Source organism: Equus przewalskii, chromosome 17, assembly GCF_037783145.1.
Source record: "Equus przewalskii isolate Varuska chromosome 17, EquPr2, whole genome shotgun sequence".
NCBI lineage: Eukaryota > Metazoa > Chordata > Mammalia > Perissodactyla > Equidae > Equus > Equus przewalskii.
In genome coordinates, this window is record NC_091847.1 from 71,533,149 (window position 1) to 71,553,056 (window position 19,908).

Here is a 19,908-nt window from a genome sequence, read left to right on the forward strand (position 1 = left end):
GACCTACTTTTTCTAACCTGTCTTCTACTCCTTTACTACACCGCAGAGGGGAGAAAAGAACACTTAATAAGCCACACTGTGTCAAATACAGAAGCTGGTGTCCATCAATCTCCAGGTATGTTCAAGACAAACAAGCTAAATATTTCCACTCTTCTCTGTGGCGCAGCTAAAACACAAATTATAAAACTCAACCAGCAAACATTTTCTTCAAGATCACAATTTAAGAGCCTGCAGAAGAAAGCCACTGGATTCCCACTGCAGCTGATGCGCACATGAAGAGTCTGACTTTCAAAATTCATGGATTATAAAAAGCATCAGTGTGTGGAGGGCCGTGTGGAGGATGAGTAGGTGGGGGTATAATAAGAAAGAACAGTATTTTGGTTCTTTAGCAGGCTTAATTCCTTCATCCTCCCTCCCACTAATATTTCTGAGGATATGCAAATTACCCCAGAAGGCACCTCTGCAACCTCCCTTCTTGGCTCTTTGCCCTCCATCCCTTCAGCCCCCAAAAGCATCTTAGGAGAGAAAGAGCTCGTTTCTTTCATTCCTCCTCCATTTTGCCCATCCCTAAGGAGAATTCCATTATTTCCTACAGGATTGCTTTTTATGAATATTTTTATCTTGAGCTTTCAAATAACCACAATTATTACTCTGTAAAAAAATACTTCTAGGGGCCAGCTCCATGGTGGTTACGTTCTCATGCTCCACTTCGGTGGCCCAGGGTTTTGCCGGTTCAGATCCAGGGCGTGGACATGGCACCACTCATCAGGCCACACTGAGACGGCATCCCACATGCCACAACTAGAAGGACCCACAACTAGAATATACAACTATGTACTGGGGGGCTTTGGGGAGAAGAAGTTAAAAAAAAAAGATTGGCAACAGATGTTAGCTCAGGTGCCAATCTTTGAAAAAATATATATATTTCTACCAAAATCAGGAGAAAAATAAATTATTAAATGTTTCAGTAAGCTTCTGATTCAAATGTAGAAAAATAAAAATGGTTTAATAAGATTGTGGGATTTTCTTTAAATAAATTCCCTTAATTATTATACTTCATAATTAAAAAAAAAAAAAAAAAACTTCCAGCCCCCAACACTAAGACACTGATTTAAAAAACAAAGTAGGATTTCAGTAGTTATTTTCCACAAATACGGGGATTATTATATTACTTTTTACTTTGCCATCTACATTTTTACATGTGATCAAAAGCCCAGAAGAGCTTACGGACAAGCAGTTCTAATTACTGTATTGTGCAGTACTGCAGTTTTAATTAGTATGAAACTAATTTAATGGTGACTTATTTTTCCCCTCAGAATTATAACCACAAGCAATTAGTAGTGAGGAATTCTCTTCTACCCTCTTGAAAATCTCTAGAAATTAAACTTTGTATTCTGACTAATGCTAACACAGGTACAGTAAATAAATTATTTTTGGAATTATGAAACATCAAACTTCTACATGTGAAATCACAAGCACCAAAAACGTAACTAATAACTTATCAAAACATCAGTCAATACTGCCATTCATTTTCTGGAATAATTCCATAGAAATGGGCTTTAAGTTAAGATAGACTGCCGTACTGCACACGGCAGAGGTGCCAATAATTCCACAACCCACCCTCAAGCCTGCTGCACCGGCAGCTTCAATTCATTCAACCGACACATGTGTGAGTGCCTAGCACGTGTCACACAATACCAGGGGCGAGACTTAAGAGGCAAACAAAGTGGAGATGGCCCATCGTAGAGCTCATGCTTTGGTATTAAATAAGCAAGCACATTAAGTATATGATTACAAATTATAATAGGCGAGATTGAAGAAACAAAGTGCTATGAAAGAATATTCCAGAACAATGAAGACAAAGGCAAAACCAGGGGTCCCGTAAGGTTAGCATTGCATGAGGAAACTGTGTAATCCAAAGGACAGAGCTGTGAGGGGCAAGCAGATCGAGGCTGGGGTGGAGGTTTCTAGACAGGCCAGGAGGGCAGTAGGGGTGGAGGGGGTGGAAGGCACGGTAAAGAGAACAGCAACCCCTCAGAGCAGGCCGTGAGAAGCAGGGTGACAGGAGTTAGGACATCACCAGTGGGACAATCCAATAGATTCTCTTTAGGTAGCGGCCCTCCCTGCAGCCTGCTCACTGACACGCTGTGGTGTGGGAGACTTTTTAATGCAGCACCCTTTACCAGAGGTCACACTCTAACACCCAGGGTCCAGGCAGGTAAGGAAAATTAATGAAGCCGACTGCACACCCTCTGTGAAAGGTGGGGACTGTGAGACATGGTAGGGAGCTGCGAAACAGGCAGGGAGCAACTGCCATTCTTACCCATGAGGCCTAACATTAGGGCTTTTTAAAGAAATCTGGATTTTTTCATGTGATATATTCTAATTTTTTAAGACTATATGGCCCAAATAAAGCAAGTTTGAAGACCACCACTTTGCAACCTTCCTTCAATATTTTGTATCAATTATCTAGATACAAAAGACTTCTCTTGCCAATTCTTCAACCGGTTTTACTTTTTTTTTCTTTTGGTGAGGAAGATTGGCCCTGAGCTAACATCTATTGCCAATGTTCTCTTTTTGCTTGAGGAAGATTAGCCTTGAGCTAACATCTGGGCCAATCTTCCTCTGTTTCGTATGTGGGACGCCACCACAGAAGGGCTTGATGAGCAGTGTATAGGTCCGTATCAGGATCCGAACCCATAAACCCAGGACCATGGAAGCGGAGCACAAGAACTTAACCATTAGGCCACGGGGCCAGCCCCTGGTTTGACTTTTTAATATACCACTAATACAATATTTCAGACCAAGAAAACAAACAAAAAACCATAAGACCATCCATTCCACTATTCTTGTCCTTTATCCTTTTTTTTAAATTGAGGTATAACTGACATATAACGTTATATTAGTTTCAGGTGTAGAACATAATGACTCAAATTGTACATGTTGCAAAATGATCTTCACAGTAAGTCTCATTAACATCCATCACCATAAATAGTTAGGATTTTTTTTCTTGTGATGAGAACTTTCCAGATCTACTCTCTTAGCAACTTTTAGATATGCAATGCAGTATTATTAACTACAGTCACCATGCTGCGCATTACACCCCCAGGACTTACTTATTTTACAACCAGAAGTTTGTACCTTTTGACTCCCTTTACTCATTTTGCCTTTATTCTTTATTTTTTAAGCCTAAAAAATTCATTTGTAGTTTAGGTATGGATAACAGTGGAAGATAGGACAGTAAATTTCATAATATTCTATATTTTATATGTAAACTTTGCCATCTTTAAATGTTAAGTCTACCACAGTGGTGGTTGCTGTTTCGCCTTTTCCAGCAATCCGCCTAAAGAGTATTCAATGAGCATTCCCAGCACAGTGCTAAGTCTCTGTCCTCAGAGGCTCGAAATGTTGCTGATGAGAAAACATTCGTCTCATAAACAATGAGAAGACAATGCAAAACAGTATTAATTAAACAAAAATGTGCAGAACAAATGAATATAGTAAGAAGCCACAAAAGTGATATTCTGAAAGGCTAGTGTAACTGGGGAGGATCTGGATAGGTATAGAAGAGGAGGAAAAAATAAATCCTAAGCACAGAGATACAGTAAGTAAAAGGGATCATCTGCACAGTGCTGCTCACAGAGTGGTCCATGGACCAGTGCCCATCAGCAAAAGGTTTGCTACTGGTCGGTGAAATAAGTGCAGAAATAGAGAGTAAGCAGTCAGAAATTCTAGCACATTGACCTTGTCCTGACATCCACAATTGTGGTCAGTGGACTTTGCTCACTGAACAAGTCAAGACCAGCTGGGGGTTTATCAAACTCGTGGGGTGGGACACATGGGGTACAAGCCGTATGCCAGGAACGTCCAATAGGTCCATGCCACAACATACAGCACTTTCAGTTAGTGCACAACTATAATCCAAAAGTGTGTAAAATCCAGAAATCATTTATTTCTTCAAGAGGCAAGTTATTCACTACAAAATTCTTGAAATTGGTGACTGATAAAGGATGGAGGATTAATCTGAAAATAATAGCATCACTTGCTTCACTTTGGATAAAAGTTTTAAATGAATATCCTGAGCTTGAAGAAACTGCTTTAAAAATCTCTTCTTCCATTCCTGTCAACACACTCTCTGCGAGACGGGTTTCTCGACTATGAGTGTTATTAAATCAAAACCTAAAACATTTTAGGTAGACATTATACTTTGTGAGTAGCGTGTCATCAGTCCAACCCAGATGAGATATGTTCAGAAGCAGAAAGCAAGTACATTTGTAGCATTAAAAACTTGAGGGGCCGGCCACGTGGCCGAGTGGTTAAGTTCGCTCACTCTGCTTCGGCGGTTCAGATCCTGGGAGCAGACTTGGCACGGCTCATCAAGCCATGCTGAGGCAGCATCCCACATAGCACAACCAGAGGGACCCACAACTAAAAAAAATATATACGACCATGTACTGGGGGGCTTTGGGGGAGAAAAAGGGGAAAAAAATAAAATCTTAAAAAAAAACACAAAACTTTAAATACTGACATAAATGGTAGTTGTTCAAAGTGTGTGTATGAACACATATTATGGGGAATTGCTGTTTCACTTACAATTATTTGTTTAGTTACAATTACAGGTCAACAAAAGTTTGAATGTAATAACAATTCTCTAATTAATTGCCATACACACACTTTCAAGGAACAAGTGCACAGTTTTCATAATTATAATTTTTGCAGCCGTCTTCTTTTTTCCTATGTTATATTTGTTATTGCTTATTGGAATGTCATTTTGTCTGTTGAATCTAATAATAAAAAGTCTGGGCTTATATCTTGTATGTACCGTTTCTCTTTTATTTTTCTAGTAATTCATAGCATCAGTCCACAATGTTTTGGAAATCAAAATTTTAAGAAAGAAAAACTGACCCTTCTGCACAGTTAATTTGAGAAATACTGATCTACCCCAGATTGCTAGAAAACAAGCCAGAGTTAAACAAACATGGCTTTCCCTAGGGCTATATTTTCCAAAATTCAGGATATGTTGCTTCGTAATAGAACAGGCTTTAAATCACATTGAATCAGAGAGTAAGAAAGTTATTACAAGCAGACCTGTTCAGAAAACCTGGGTCTTTTAGTAAGAATCGGTGAAGTTAGGTACAAGCTATGCAGCCCATTCCGCACAAGCTTGCTACCGAGTAGTATGTTCTGAAATCAAGTCACGGACTAAATCCAGCCAAAGGTGCACCTACTAGTGAGCAGGTGCCAACCTGTTTTGTAGCTCAAGGCAGTCCCCCTTTCTTCCTCACGTACTACCTACTACCACCTAAGAGGAAAGACACGGTGTCTGGACGGCAGGATGAACCGGTGTCCTGAGGACTCCACCCCAGCGGCAACTCCTGGGCTTCCCATGGCTTATTCATACAAGCATCATTCATTTCATGGATGAAAAATTATTCCTAACATCCCTTAGGCTAGTTAAATCCTCTGGCATAGATGTCTATAACAATATTTGAAGTTCTGAATGTCTAATACTGAAGGTATTAATTCCTTATTAGGGTACCTAAAATAAGAACAGCCTCTAAGAAGAAAATGAGGAAAGGATCACACTGTTTATCCTCAAGCACTTTCAAAGTAAATTGGCACACATACAATATAAGCACTTTATTCCAATAGTTCTACTGAAACCAAGTCTCTGTTTGATGACAGGACGCCGTCAGTAAATCTTCAGCACTTGCTAATCTCCCATCTTAAGAAAGAGCGGAAATTTGGCTTAGAGCCTTTGGCAAGTATCAGTATCCAACTAGAAGTTGACCACATTGTTTTGCTTTCATCATAATGATTGCTACAGTTACCTTCTCTTAATCATGTAATAATGGGATAGAGCTACCATTTAAAACAAACTTCCTTGAGTTAAATAAAAAGTAGGTAAACAGAAAATTAGAAATATTAGGTAGAAAATACAAAATATTAGGTAATCAATAGCAGAGGCATATAAGATAAAAATTTGTGAAAATTATTCCGTCCTCATTTATGGACACTCCCAACTACCCCCAGCCCCGCCTCCCCACAATTTCCAGATACAGCAGCTCACCAGTGACTGGGGACGGCAACTCTTGCTAAAAATGTCTGGGGCTCATAATTCCCATAGTTCAACCTCAATCATCACCCAGGGAAGCCCCGCAGGATAATCCATCCTTACCGCAACTCCCCCTCCTTTAACACCCCACAGAGAGCATGTGGCGTGCAATTCAGACTTCTTTAATGTTTGTGTTAACCAAATTTGAGTGGCATAAAATAGGAAGGGGAGGAAGAGAGTTTTTATACACATCCAGGATGAGCTGAAAAAAGACGGAAATCCACTGTACTAACACAGCTATGGAATTGTGGACTGTTTTTTTTTTTTTCTTTTTCTCTGTTTCCCAAATTTTCTATAATGTTGTTATGGGTCTCTTATAATCCAAAAGTGTGTTAAGAAAAAATAAAATATAATACAAAAAAAAAAATGCAGAGGCATCTGAGCCTGATGCGATGGAAATGGGATACCTGAAACCAAATTTATAAAACCTCAGTAGCAAAGGCTCACTTTACAAAAGGCTTCTGCACGTCACCTCGGGGAAGTCCTTTAGAGAGTCCCACTCAGGGCCTCCAGGGGATCCTGAACTCCTCTGTGCCAGGCCCCGCCCTCCCCCACTAATCCAGGACGCAGCCTCAGCTCAGCGTCTGCTGCCTTCCTGACGACCCGCATCCTCTCTGTATCTCTGCCTCTCCCAGGCAGGGTTCTCTGGCCTTCACCAGTCTTCCCATAACGCCTGCCCCACATGTGCCGTAGGGTCGGCATCTATCTCCACGACATGTGCAGCACCTTGAGAACTGGGACACGTCATTTCTCTGTGTCCCTGGTGCCGTGGCCAGAGCTTAGCACACAGAGGGAGCTCAACAGATGTCTGCCTCAGGACTGGAATTAATTCAATTCACAACCATTTTAAAAAAATACATTTACTATTAATAAAAGCTACCACGTATTTAAGTGCTTTACATACATCATCTCAGATAACGTAACCCCAGAGCTCTGACGTCTTTATCACCATCCCGGTGCTACAGGTGAGGAAGAAGGCAGGGAGAGGCCAAGCAGCATGACCACGTCCAATCTCAAACCATCAGAAGGTGGTGGAGTCAGGACTGAAACGTCCCACTTCATGGGAACCTGCCTTTCCTCTGCCACTCAGTCCCACTTTCACAGGTTCACCAGTGCAGCAGACAGGCAAAGCCGCAGTCATCAATCTCTCCCACAGTGACACATCAGTAACTCGACAACCGTACCAAAAAATTTTAAAAAGCAAAATAAACAGACAAAAACATTGGCAGCTTGCTTCAGCTGTGACATCACATGTCAATCAGTCTATGTGCTAAGGAACATTTACACACTTCCTTATTTCTTGAAAACACAGAAGTGTAAAATTCCATAATAAACTCTGCTGAAATAAAGGTAATAATTTATGCTCAGAAGCATCTTGTCTTCTTGCTCCTCAGCTCTTGAGATCAGTCCAGTCCACCTCTGATGGCAAAAAGGCAAAACCCTCCATGAAACACTTGGAGAAGGATGTGCAGATTCACAGACTGCAAGCACTGCTAACATTCTCCTCGCGGCTAGGGGTCACAGGCGTAGTTAGATTTAAGGGAAAAGTTAATGTTTAACCCAAGAAAATCGGTAGGATGGGAATTATGTGAATCAGGCATATTTACTTTTTTATGCTTTTCTCCATTTTCTGGATGTCTTACAAGTAAACAAAAGTACTACTTTTTCTAACTAGGGTGGAAAATGCTGTAAATTTTTTTAAAAAGAACGAAGGATTTCCTTTCCTCAATGATCTATAGCACCTACTTAACCTAAACTGAATTTGAACATAACCCAAGTATTATATTATTACCTGGAATTCACTTTTAAACACCACAGCAGAGCAGTATGAAATGTATGTGTGTGTTCCTTTTAATCTCCACCCTAACTGGGACTATACAGGCCAATGGTGGTCACCTGACATTGACCCAAAAGAACCGCACTCCCAGGGACAGCTTTCCTTCTCTCCAATCACCATCGATAGGTTTGGTCACAGGTGTTGCAGATGTTAGAGACGAGTCTTCATTGGTAAAATTAGCGGTGCTTAAGATGTGTGAACTGATCTCTCCCACAAACCCAGGACAAAAATCTAATGACTAAATGCAATGTAGTATTCTGGACTGGATTTTCTAGAACCGAAAAAGGGTGTTAGAGGAAAAAAGTCTAGAGTTTAGTTAGCATCAACGTGTCAATGTATATTTCTTAGTTTTGACAGATAAATCATGGTAGTGTAGAAGGTTAACAAAAGAGGAAATCAGGTAAAGGATATATGAAAACTCTGTATTATCTTTGCAATTTTTCTGTAAATCTCAAATTATTACCAAAAAATAAAAATCTACTGAGCATGTAGACTGTGATGTTAAGATTGGCACCTTAGGCTTGATTCTTAAAGGCCCTGGGTATAGAATCCTGTTTCAGTGGATTCCTGTCCACCCAACCCTAGAGAGTTAACACAGTCTTCCTGCTAGAATACTGTTGCAATTGCCCCAGGAAAATCTACCATGTAATGTGCACCTAAAGAGTACCTAAAAGGGCCGGCCCAAGTGGCGTAGTGGTTGAGTTTGGGTGCTCAACTTTGGCGGCCCAGAGTTCGCAGGTTCAGATCCCAGGCACAGACCTAGCAACACGTGTCCAGCCATGCTGTGGTGGCATCCCACATAAAATAGATGAAGATTGGCACAGATGTTAGCCCAGCAACAATTTTCCTCAAGCAAAAAAGAAGATTGGCAACAGATGTTAGCTCAGGGCCAATCTTCCTCACAAAAAAAAAAAAAGAGAGAGAGAGAGCACCTAAAAAGGACAGATTGTTTGGAATTCATAGAGATTACAGAGCATGCTATATGATATTTTTTTTGTACCTTCTTGCTAATAAACATCTTCATGTGCAATGGAATGAAGTCTGAAACTTGCTTTCACTATAACCTGTAAGAAAGTTACTCCTAAGTATTGGAGGTTAGAGATGTTTAGCAAAGCAAATAAGCCTAATAGTGGTGCATATGCAAAAGGGCTTACATTGGTTTGTAAAACAATACTCAAAACAGTTTTTCAACTGTTGCTTTCAATGACGGACATGCAGCAGTGTCGCATAGTTAAGCAGAATAGTCAACATGGAGACAGGCAGGTCTGAGGGAATTCAATCCAGTTAAGATTAATGTTCAGCTCCCATAGGAGGGAATACATGAGTAATAATCCACCAAAAGTAAGACGAAAGTACTTTATTATAAGATCAGAGAAAATATACTGCGAACAGGAGAAAGCTAGCTAAAACATAAAACAGTGTGGTTTTAGGATCTATGTCAGAAAGTATACATTTAAAGCTAGGCACAAGCTTCCCAGCCATCCCTTAATGTTCACATCCCTTCCAAAACCCAGCGGCCATGTGGCAGATGGACACACTGGGACGGATTCAGGCAGGGAGAAAAGCATTACTTTGTTTTATCTTCACGACAATCTAATGTAGTAGATATTATCATTCCACTTAACATACGAAGAATCGAAGTTCTCTTATCGGTCAAGTATTAACAATTGGCCCAAGCTCACAAAGCTAGAAGTGGGGGAACCAGGATGAGACCCAGGCCTGTCACTTCAAAGCATTTCCTCTACCCTGAGTCTCCCTTTTATTTCAGCACTACTATGAAAAGGGAGTACCAAAAAGAAAAACCTACCATTAGTCACCAACTCATCACTGCTTTTACACAGAAAACTTCTAACGGAGATAATTACAAAATATTTTCTTCACAACAATGTTTCAGAAACTTATATATGAATATTACTAAATCATGTGAACCCAGCCACCGTACACGACATAAAGTTGCACTTGCCAAACTCGAGAGCTCACACTCAGGGTCTGAGGCAATGCTAGAAGCATCGGAAATGACAGGAAAACCTTCTTGAAGTGTCAAATTTTACCCAATGTTGAGCAATTTAAAACAGCAGTATTTTTATGTTAAAACAAAAGATATAAAACAAAAGATATAAAACAGAATAAGCATCTACATGAATATTGGAAATAATGCAATTCAGAGAAGCTTCAAACGTGTAGCAGAACACTGTGAACTGTACTTCCAGCCCTGGGGGGGTCTACATTTTTAGCAAATGTAAACCTAGAAATAGTTTGGAGAACATTTTTAAGAAACGTTACATGATTTTTATGTCCTGGTTAAAATTTTGTAAGTAGTCATGTAAATTAATGCTTAAAGAAAGCTCACCGACACAAAGACTCGCAGGTCTGCATTTTTTTGTATTTCAACATTTTAAAAATATAATGATAAAGAGTCCTTAATTTTTTGCTCATAGAGACCATAAAAGATTGAGTGATCGCTTTCCTCTCAAAGCTTCATTTTCCTTTTCTAGAAAATGAATCCACAGCAAGGGCTCAATAGACGCTGCTGATGGCGGTGACGGTGAGCGTATGGACGGTGGCATCTTTGGTTAAGGTTCTCCTATATTTCCAGATCATTTGGGCCATTACTTAATATGATAAATTCTTCCCTCAATAAAAGTGATACAGACCTTTATCTCTTTAAATGATTCAGTTACATAAGTGTGCGATGCATTAGCAAGCAATTAATTCAATATTAACATTCGTGCCTACATTATTGGAAATTGACTAATTAATGGAAAACAAAGTCAAGCATATTTTTTTAATTACAGAAATTAAGTTACATATAAGCAACATGACCGCCACCCTGTTCTCTACATGGGAGGTAGACCAGCCTCCCCTAACGAAAAATGATTTGCTCCCTGAAGCAACCAAAGCTAACAGACTTTCCAAGTCAGTGCTGCGCGTCCGTGCCAGAAGCGCCAGGACTAGAACCCTGCTATCCTGGCATTATCATCCCAGGCTCCACCGACCAGAACACGATGCTCCTCCAAAAACAAAACAAAACAAAAAAGGCTTTTCTATTGTGCACATCCAAGGCATTGTCAACTCATCACTGTTCCATTGTTCTGCCCATTCTTCATCAGAGCAGTCACAATTATGTGGTCACGCCTGGTTCTTTTCCTAATTCTAATAAAAGCCCAAGGACAGAGAATTCCACGTCCCTACAACTTTTCATTCTCTAGAACTCCAAATTCACCATTTCAATGTTTCCTTCAACGGCTGGAGTAAAAATGAGAGAGAGCAGTCAAGTGTCTGGAAATTCTGGGGCTTTCTCTGATTCGTACTAGCGAAATGCTCCCAAAACCGATAAATGAAATTTCACTTATTGGTGCAGGGAGTCAGGGGTACGCAGAACCAGAAGACTGATTTGACTAATGAGAGCAATTCCAGCCACAACACTCTCTAATAGTTCTCTCAGAAACAAAAACTGAATGAGGTTGAGGGTTATAACCGCATGTGGAAACCACACCATAAGGAATCAATGTTCCTGTACATAATTAAATTGCAACATTTAAGACAAAAAATGTTCTGGTTCAGTCAGAGCAAAACTAGCTACTGAGCGCTCAAAAGACTGTTGGCTTTTGTGGATTCCCCGTGTTATGCCAAGAATAATCAAGAATGATACCTTGGAAGAGGACTATGATAATGTATCCAGGAGGAAAACAATATGTTGCCATCTCTCTTCACACTTTGGTAGGTGACTAAGTTTTGTTTGGTAACAGGAACTCAAGTAAATGGAGTTTTATTTTAAATATTTATTATAAATTAATTTAAAAGGCATTTTATTATTATTAAAAGGGAGTCAAGGTAGAGTCTAATCTGCCACTAATTCTCTTTGTCATCTTGGGCAAGTCACCACCTACTTCAACCTCATTTCTCTGTCAAATAGGAATGATAACCCATCACGCCAGGCTCAAGAATCATTAAGGATAAAAAAAATTAACAGGGAAGTACACTGTAAAAAATACAAACAAACACTAAGAGTTGTTATGAATATATGGCAAGGACCTTAAGATGGGCATGCCTCACCCATGCTCTCTTTCTCTCTTTTTGAGGACTGGAATTCGGATGTGATGACCCAACTCGAACCATGCAGATGAACAATACTGTACTTGGGGATGGTGGAGCAAAATTTGGGAAGTTCCTGAATGACCACAAAGAGCAAGGATGTCTGGCTGCCTGGTCCTTTCACATTGGAAATGTCACATGAGAAACAAACATCTCTATTCTTTTGACCCCTGTATTATTGGATTTGTTATAGCAGCCTACCCTAATACAGTTAGTACCACCTAAGCACAAATCAATCTGTGCAAACCAAATCCCATTTACAGACCTGTTTTGCTCGGCCCTTCCAGTGCTGGCCTATACAGTACTTTGTAAGTCTGTTTAATTTTCACTTAGAGGTCAATAATTAAAAGTCAGAAGATTTCATATAACAATCCAAGACTCTTTAAAAAAAGGAAAAAAGTCAAAAGATCTGGCAACAATGAGTTGTCTTTTACAAATGGCAACAGTTGGCTGGAACTGAGCAGACTTGCCCCTCAGAGAGGGCATATGCCATCCAGTTCCACATAGCCCCCCCACCACTTCAAAGACCTGCTGTATTTATTTCGTTTTCCTGTTCTCAAGCACTAGTAAATACGTGACTTTGCAACTCCTCATTAAATAAACTTGTGCACATTTAAAAGTCTTGGGATTCAAATAATATTATGAATTTCAGGCCTGGAGAGCAATAGATTAAAATAGTTAACTTCTGCCAAACTCTTCTCCCTGAAGTTCGGCCTATTAACTCTACTATGTCTAGTAGATAACCGTCCCAGAGAGTCCACAACACCACATCCTTCCTCACCTGGATTACAGCAATAGCCTACCTGGTCTCCAGCCTTCTGCCTTGCCCACCCATTCATTCACGGCACTAAAACCAGAGCCACGTCTCTAAATTGCAAACTTAATTCCCCTCCTTCCAATGGCTTCACATTTACCTTTGGATAGATCCTAAACTCTTTAACATAGTTTATGGAGCTGTCTTGTAATTTACTTTAAAATATAGTGAGACAGTGACATATACGTGCGTGTGTATTAATTTACAAACATGGGACAATAGTAAACAGTTCAAGTCCCCTAATCAAGAATTCATTCCTGTTAGCATTGCAAAGACCCTATGCAGGTGTCCAGCTTCCAGAAGCTGCTGTACCAAATCCTGGCTGTTCTATGGGAGGGAAATAAACTTCTATCTTGTTTGAGTTATTATAATTTGTGGTCTCTTTATTGCAGCACCTTCAATTATTCCCTAACACACACTATACCCAGTGTTTTTCAGTGTCTTAAATATACCAGATTCCCTCTCGCCATGAGTTCTTTGCACATGCTCTTCCCTCTGCCCGGAGCTCTCCCACCTCCTCAGCTTCAGGTGGCCAACTTCTGCTTCGGTTCTCACCTCCTCTGAGAGATTATCCCTAACCTTAAGACTGGGTTCCATTCCCCTTGACACGTATTCCAATAGCAGACTTCTTGCTATCAGCTATCACTTTATGCACCTGTCCTTCATTAATTAGTATAAGGGATGCTAGAAATAACCTTTCATTGGTGAAGTGAATGACCAAGAAAAAAGAACCTGACTTCCAGAATGACCTTTAACAGTAGTGCTGGCTATCCACCCTGGCTTGTCAACCAATTCCAGACAATTTTGTGGGAGAAAATAAACTTCCATCTTGTTGGAGCTACTGCAACTTGGGGTGACCTTGTTACAGCAGCTTAGCTTGTACCTTAACAAATGCACTTACCATATTTAATGCTTTTCAGGTCCGTGAAGAGAACATGTTCTCTCTCACCTCTGAGTCTTTGCACACGCTATTCCCGGGAATACTCTACCACTTCCTAATGTTAACCTGGTTAATTATTTGTCTCCAGATTGCAGCTTCAAGATCTTCTTCTTGGAGAAATCCTCCCTAACCTTGAGGGTCCGTTAGATCCAACAGAACACGCCGCACCTTCCCATCATTGCTTCAACATATTTTCCCGCCTTCGTTTTGTAACAGTCTCTTTCCTTAGACATGCTGTAAGCTCCTAGAGGGCAGGGGCCACTTCTCATTGGTTTACTGCTGCACAGGTGGCACCAAGCACTGTGTCTGGCACCTAACATTATGATCCAGGGCACATGTGTCCATCGTGGCCACAATGCCACCTGGAGAGATCTTATCAATTATCTTGCTATAACCTAGACATATCTCCCTACTTAATCTTATTTTACTTATGGTAATACTAATAAGGAGAAAGAGAGGGAAGAAGACAAAGAAGGGAAAAAAAAAGGAAAAGAGGGAGGAGGAAGGAGAGATTAGTTTGGCATAATTTGGCGTGGGTTAGTGAACTCTCCTGTCTGTCGCTCCCCAAAACATCTTATTAAAAAAATATATTCAGGGGCAGGCCCGGTGGCACAGCAGTTGAGTTTGCACGTTCAGCTTCTCAGCGGCCGGGGGTTCACCAGTTCGGATCCTGGGTGCGGACATGGCACCGCTTGGCAAAAGCCATGCTGTGGTAGGTGTCCCATGCATAAAGTAGAGGAAGATGGGCACGGATGTTAGCTCAGGGCCAGTCTTCCTCAGCAAAAAGAGAAGGATTGGCAGGGGTTAGCTCAGGGCTAATCTTCCTCAAAAAAAAAAAGAAAGAAAGAAAGAAAGAAAATATACTCAGGGGCTGGCCCCATGGCCAAGTGGTTAGGTTTGCGTGCTCTGCTTTGGTGGCCCAGGGTTTCGCCAGTTTGAGTCCTGGGCACGGACATGGCACCACTCATCAGGCCATGCTGAGGCAGCATCCCACATAGCACAGCTGGAGGGACCCACAACTAAAAATATACAACTATGTACCGGGGGGCTTTGGGGAGAAAAAGCAAAAATAAAATCTTTAAAAAAAAAAAAAAGAAAATATATTCAAAATACATGGGGGTCGAAGAAAGATAACATACAGTTTCTGTAGCTATAATTTTTTTCAGGCTAATATTTATCTGATGTGGAGACCAACCAGGTGCCCTCTTCCTATCCCTTTACCCTGCACACAACTTCAACTGCATCCTCCCCATGTTGGTTTGAAGACTGAGACAGGTGTTAGTTAGCATGTTTTCATTCTTCCTGGAAACTAGGGATTGGGCAGTTGATCTTCTGGTAAACAAATAAATTATAATGTGAAAAGGTCCAAGCTGAGGTCACCTGATCCCCTGTGAAGAAACTGTAAGAAAGACCCCTACGTTGGTTGGGAATTAGCAAGCAATGACCTCTATCTACTTCCAATGCCACGTTTCTAGCACACTGACGTCTGTCATTGATGTGGGACATTCTAGAGCCCCTTCCATGATATGAAGCAGCCTCAACCACCACAAATGAACCTCGCCCTTTAAATTATTTTGAATCACAGCAGCCAAGAAACAACTCGTCCTTTTTGTTTTTTCTTACCTTGTATCTCACTTCCCTCTCCAGCCTCCTGCATTCCCCTTCAATCTGCAGGCTGAAGGACAGAAAAGCTCCTATTCCTTAATCTCAGCAAACTCATACGCATCCTTGTCCACGGCACCGGAAAAGGAATATATAGATGTAATTTCATTCTTGATTTTTCCATTAGCAATGTGTTTAATTAGTCAAGTAGCTCTGTTACTGTCACCTTAAACTAGGCTTTTTTTCTGGCTCAGCTGCTTCACTATAAAACAATATGAGGTCAATGTTACATTACAGAATTTAATTAAATGTCTAAGATGAAAGCTTCACAATCGCTTCCATTCTTGCTTTGCGTCAAGAACAAGAAACCAAATTTGGCTTGGGGTAGTACTAGCCTTGTGGCCATTGGCTACTGTACATCCTCAATGCCAAGAACTCTCCAACCCAGACCATCTGCCGCTTTGATATTGTTCACGAGCGCTCAGCTGGGCTGGGGATTTGCCTTGTTTTTTTATTAGTACTCCCCGATTTACTGTTGCACACTATTCCCAGAATTCTGGTTTCATTTGCTTTCACTGATAATATGCATCTGCAAAAAAGTCCCAACTTTGTGTGCTAAACTACTTGAGATCAGACAACTGGAAAGTAGTATGTACTAATTTTAATATCCAGCTATTCATAATCCTGTTTTGCAGCTGCAATTCCTGACCACAGGGAAGTTTAGTCTGGCTGTAAATGAGTCTTCCGAATGTGTCAGGGGCTCCTGTCCTTGTGCAGCCAAAAATGTTTACTCTGCTTTGTTCTTAAATTATGCAGCTCTTCCCTACCACACACATGAAACTGCTCATACGTCAGCATTAATAAATAGGAATAAATTATTAGCAGCAACATGCTCTGAGATCTCAATTCAGGGAGTGTGAAACATCAGGAGGATTTTGTTTCTTTTCTCCTCTTTAAAAAATACATACCTAAGGACTGTGGAAGAATCTTTTCAGCCTTGGAAACTTGGAAATGAGAACGGGGGTTGAAATGATAGCTAAATCTTCTTCTATTCTCTGATGCCTCACTCCAGCTCCCATAAATATCAGATGAGAGGCTGCGTATTCTGAATGTAGGCCAGCTGCTGTGACGCAGGAGGAAGATTTGGGGCTTTCAGATATAAATTTTTCAAAGAGCTAAAAGTAGCTCCCGAGAGCCTGCTTAACACAACCGCCCGCCGCAGCCTCAGACAGCGTCTCCACGGTCAACCTCTACTGTCAAACACGACAGCACTCACTGCCTCCTCCAGTGGCCTCACCTGGCTGGGCAGGGATAACCAGAATGAATAGGGCACTTTTTGTGCTCTTCTTGCCTCAAATTCTATTAGGGGCAACCATCTTGCTACAAGCCTGAGTTCCCAAAATCAGATCCTATTTCAACTGACACATAGTTCCCCACACCTAAACGGGGACAGTTTTGAAATGGCAAACACTAAATTAACAAAGTGGCCAACACCCCAACCAATGTGGTCTCCTTCAGTTTATACCAATTTGCACAGCAAATGACTAAGAAGAAAACAAATTGTCAATATTACTAAAAACACTCTTCTTCAACTGCTAAAAAAGCTAGCCTCTAAGGGCCAGCTCCGTGGCTGAGTGGTTACATTCACGTGCTCTGCTTCAGCAGCCCAGGGCTTCGCCAGTTCGGATCCTGGGCACAGACCTAGAAACGTCATGAGGCCATGCTCAGGTGGTGTCCCACACAGCACAACCAGAAGGACCTACAACTAGAATATACAACTATGTACTGGGGGGCTTCGGGGAGAAAGAAAAAAAAAGAAGATTGGCAACAGATGTTAGTTCAGGTGCCAATCTTTAAAACTAAAATAAAATAAAGCTCCCTTTTTTATAGCACTCCCATAAAAGAGAAAATAGATTTCCAAGTTTGCAAAAATCAGCGCTGCTTTCAGAAAGCTGGTGAAGACTCCAACTGAAGAAACACCAAATCATGATCAGTACTAAAATGAATGTGGATTGGTTCTTAGCACCACTACAAGAAATACAGAGCGTTCACCATGCTGGTTTTGCTGTTTCTTAAAGTGCTGCTTCCAACATAACACACAGGAAAGGACAAGATTTCAAATACATCAACGTTTAGAAATTTTATACTGTCCTACACCCAATTCAGCTGCCTGAGGCAGAGGGTGGGTGAGTTTGGTGTGTGATGCCTTGCATGACATATTGAAAGATAAAGAGATCCCCTAAAGGCAAGCTCTAGGGCAATTTAATGAAAGGCCTCAAGCACCCCGCCCTGGGAGCCCATATGTGAGAATGCTGCACATCCCCTCACCATATACCTTTCTAGGTCTAAGGGCTGTGGCACGGTCAACCCCACGTGTATGCAGGGAAGGCCTGGCCATGCTTCCCCTCCCCCCCCACCCAGCCCTAATTCCTACAGTCACTTTGGAAACGCAGAGACGGCATGAGTTCAAAAGCAGCAGAAGACAAGTCAGAGAAAGCAGAGACAGCTTAGAAGATTACACAAGGACAAACTGTCATAAATTCCTTTATGTTGCCTCTTCACTTTTGCCCAGAATGTCTGAAATTGCTCATTTCATTATGTTACACTGCTCAGATGTCATCAATTAGAGATCTGAGTTTAACAATCATTATCCACTAAAAAAAAAATCCAACTACCTCCAGGGGAATCACTAGACAATAAAGAATGTAATCAGATTGTTTTCCACTCTAACACCTACCAAAGAACTGTTACAGAGGGAAGAAATGGGTAATTGAGGCTTAATAATTCGGGAGCACTTCTTGGAACAATCTGGAAAAGCAAAGTGGGCCGGAATTATACAGCATCCTAAAAACTTAAACTCTATTTTTATAAATGGCCAAGGTTGGATACAATGAATAAGTCAGTGATAATAGATTTCATGGAAGAATAACCTGATATGAGAACACTCTGATGTTCCTATAAAATGTGCGTTACCCTCTGGCTTTGTCCAATTCTGAGTTCATTAGTTTTCTCGGTACACCTACGTGCATGGTTTGCCACTCGGAACTGTGACAGCTGCGGCAGCATTCTGCATAAGAGACTACTGTATGGGCCACAGGACCATCTGAGAGAGCTGAACTAGAAAGATGAGAAAGCCAGTGGAGAGGCCAGCCCGCTGGTGCAGTGGTTAATTTCACGTGCTCCACTTTGGCAGGCCAGGGTTCGCAAGTTCAGACCCCAGGCACGGACCTACACACCACTCATCAAGCCACACTGTGGTGGCATCCCATATACAAAATAGAGGAAGATCGGCACAGATGTTAGCTCAGGGCCAATCTTCCTCACTAAAAAAAGAAAGAAAGAAAGAAAAGAAAAGAAATGCCAGTGGACACTTGCTTTCCAGAGAAAGTGTCTAAAGCCCATAAATCTTCAAAGCTGGCATGCTCGGCCTCATAAAACTCCTGCTGCCTATGTATCTATGCCCCACCAACTTCCAGAATTATTCTACTGATAGCAGAAAGAGGGCTAGTAAAAAAACTAATAATTTCTTGATAACCATTAGAGTCTGCCATTTGGTACCTAGATCTGCATCCAGGACTCACCTCGAGCTTGAAGGGGAAAAGGAGATTATACATCTTAAGAAGTTACATGGAGGGGCCGGCCCCATGGCCGAGTGGTTAAGTCGGCGGGCTCCGCTGCAGGCAGCCCAGTGTTTCGTTGGTTCGAATCCTGGGCACGGACATGGCACTGCTCGTCAAACCACGCTGAGGCAGCATCCCACATGCCACAACTAGAAGGACCCACAACGAAGAATATACAACTAGGTACCGGGGAACTTTGGGGAGAAAAAGAAAAAAAATAAAATCTTTAAAAAAAAAAAGAAGAAGTTACATGGAAAATGCTCTTCAGCAGGCACATAATCCAACTTTCTGGACTAGGAGCTGAGAGCTACAAGGCCGGCTACTCATACTGTTCATCTGCCAAATGGCCACTGTACTACAGGAATAAACTGAGCACTGATCCGTCAAGTCAGAAGTCCACTGCAACTCTCTGGGTCTCCGACGGCCGCATCAGTGGCGGTGTTGAGTGGAAGACAGCAGCAGCGGTAACGGAACAAGCCAAGAGCTCCCCACACATCAGCCATCTCTTGCGTGGCATATACATCACCCATCTCATGGCTAACTTCAAATACAGAGGCCAGGAAAGGTGAAACTAGTGAAAGGGAAGGAAAGGACAAAACCAATTCCTTTCTGTTTAATTTTGCCTAAAGTCATCCCCATCCCAGCAAGAAGGAAGAACACTATTCTTCTTCCTCCCTCCCAGGCCTCTGGGAACCTCAAAGGGAAAATCAGCTATGGCGGAAGAACCCGAACACCTTAACACCATAGCAGAATTTCCAGGAAAATGTGCTTGTGGATATAAACAAAAGCAAAAAACAAAAAAGGATACTGGGGAAAAAACCTGTTAGGAACTTAAGAATGTGCTGTGTATGTATGGGAACAGGGTGCGAGGTGGGAAGACAGAAA

General features: G+C 41.4%; 1 protein-coding gene across 4 annotated transcripts in view; it reads right to left on the minus strand.

The window, feature by feature from the left end:
* The window catches only part of HECW2 (HECT, C2 and WW domain containing E3 ubiquitin protein ligase 2), a 373,452-nt gene that overhangs the window by 297,847 nt on the left and 55,697 nt on the right, over window positions 1-19,908 (minus strand). The window lies entirely within an intron of this gene.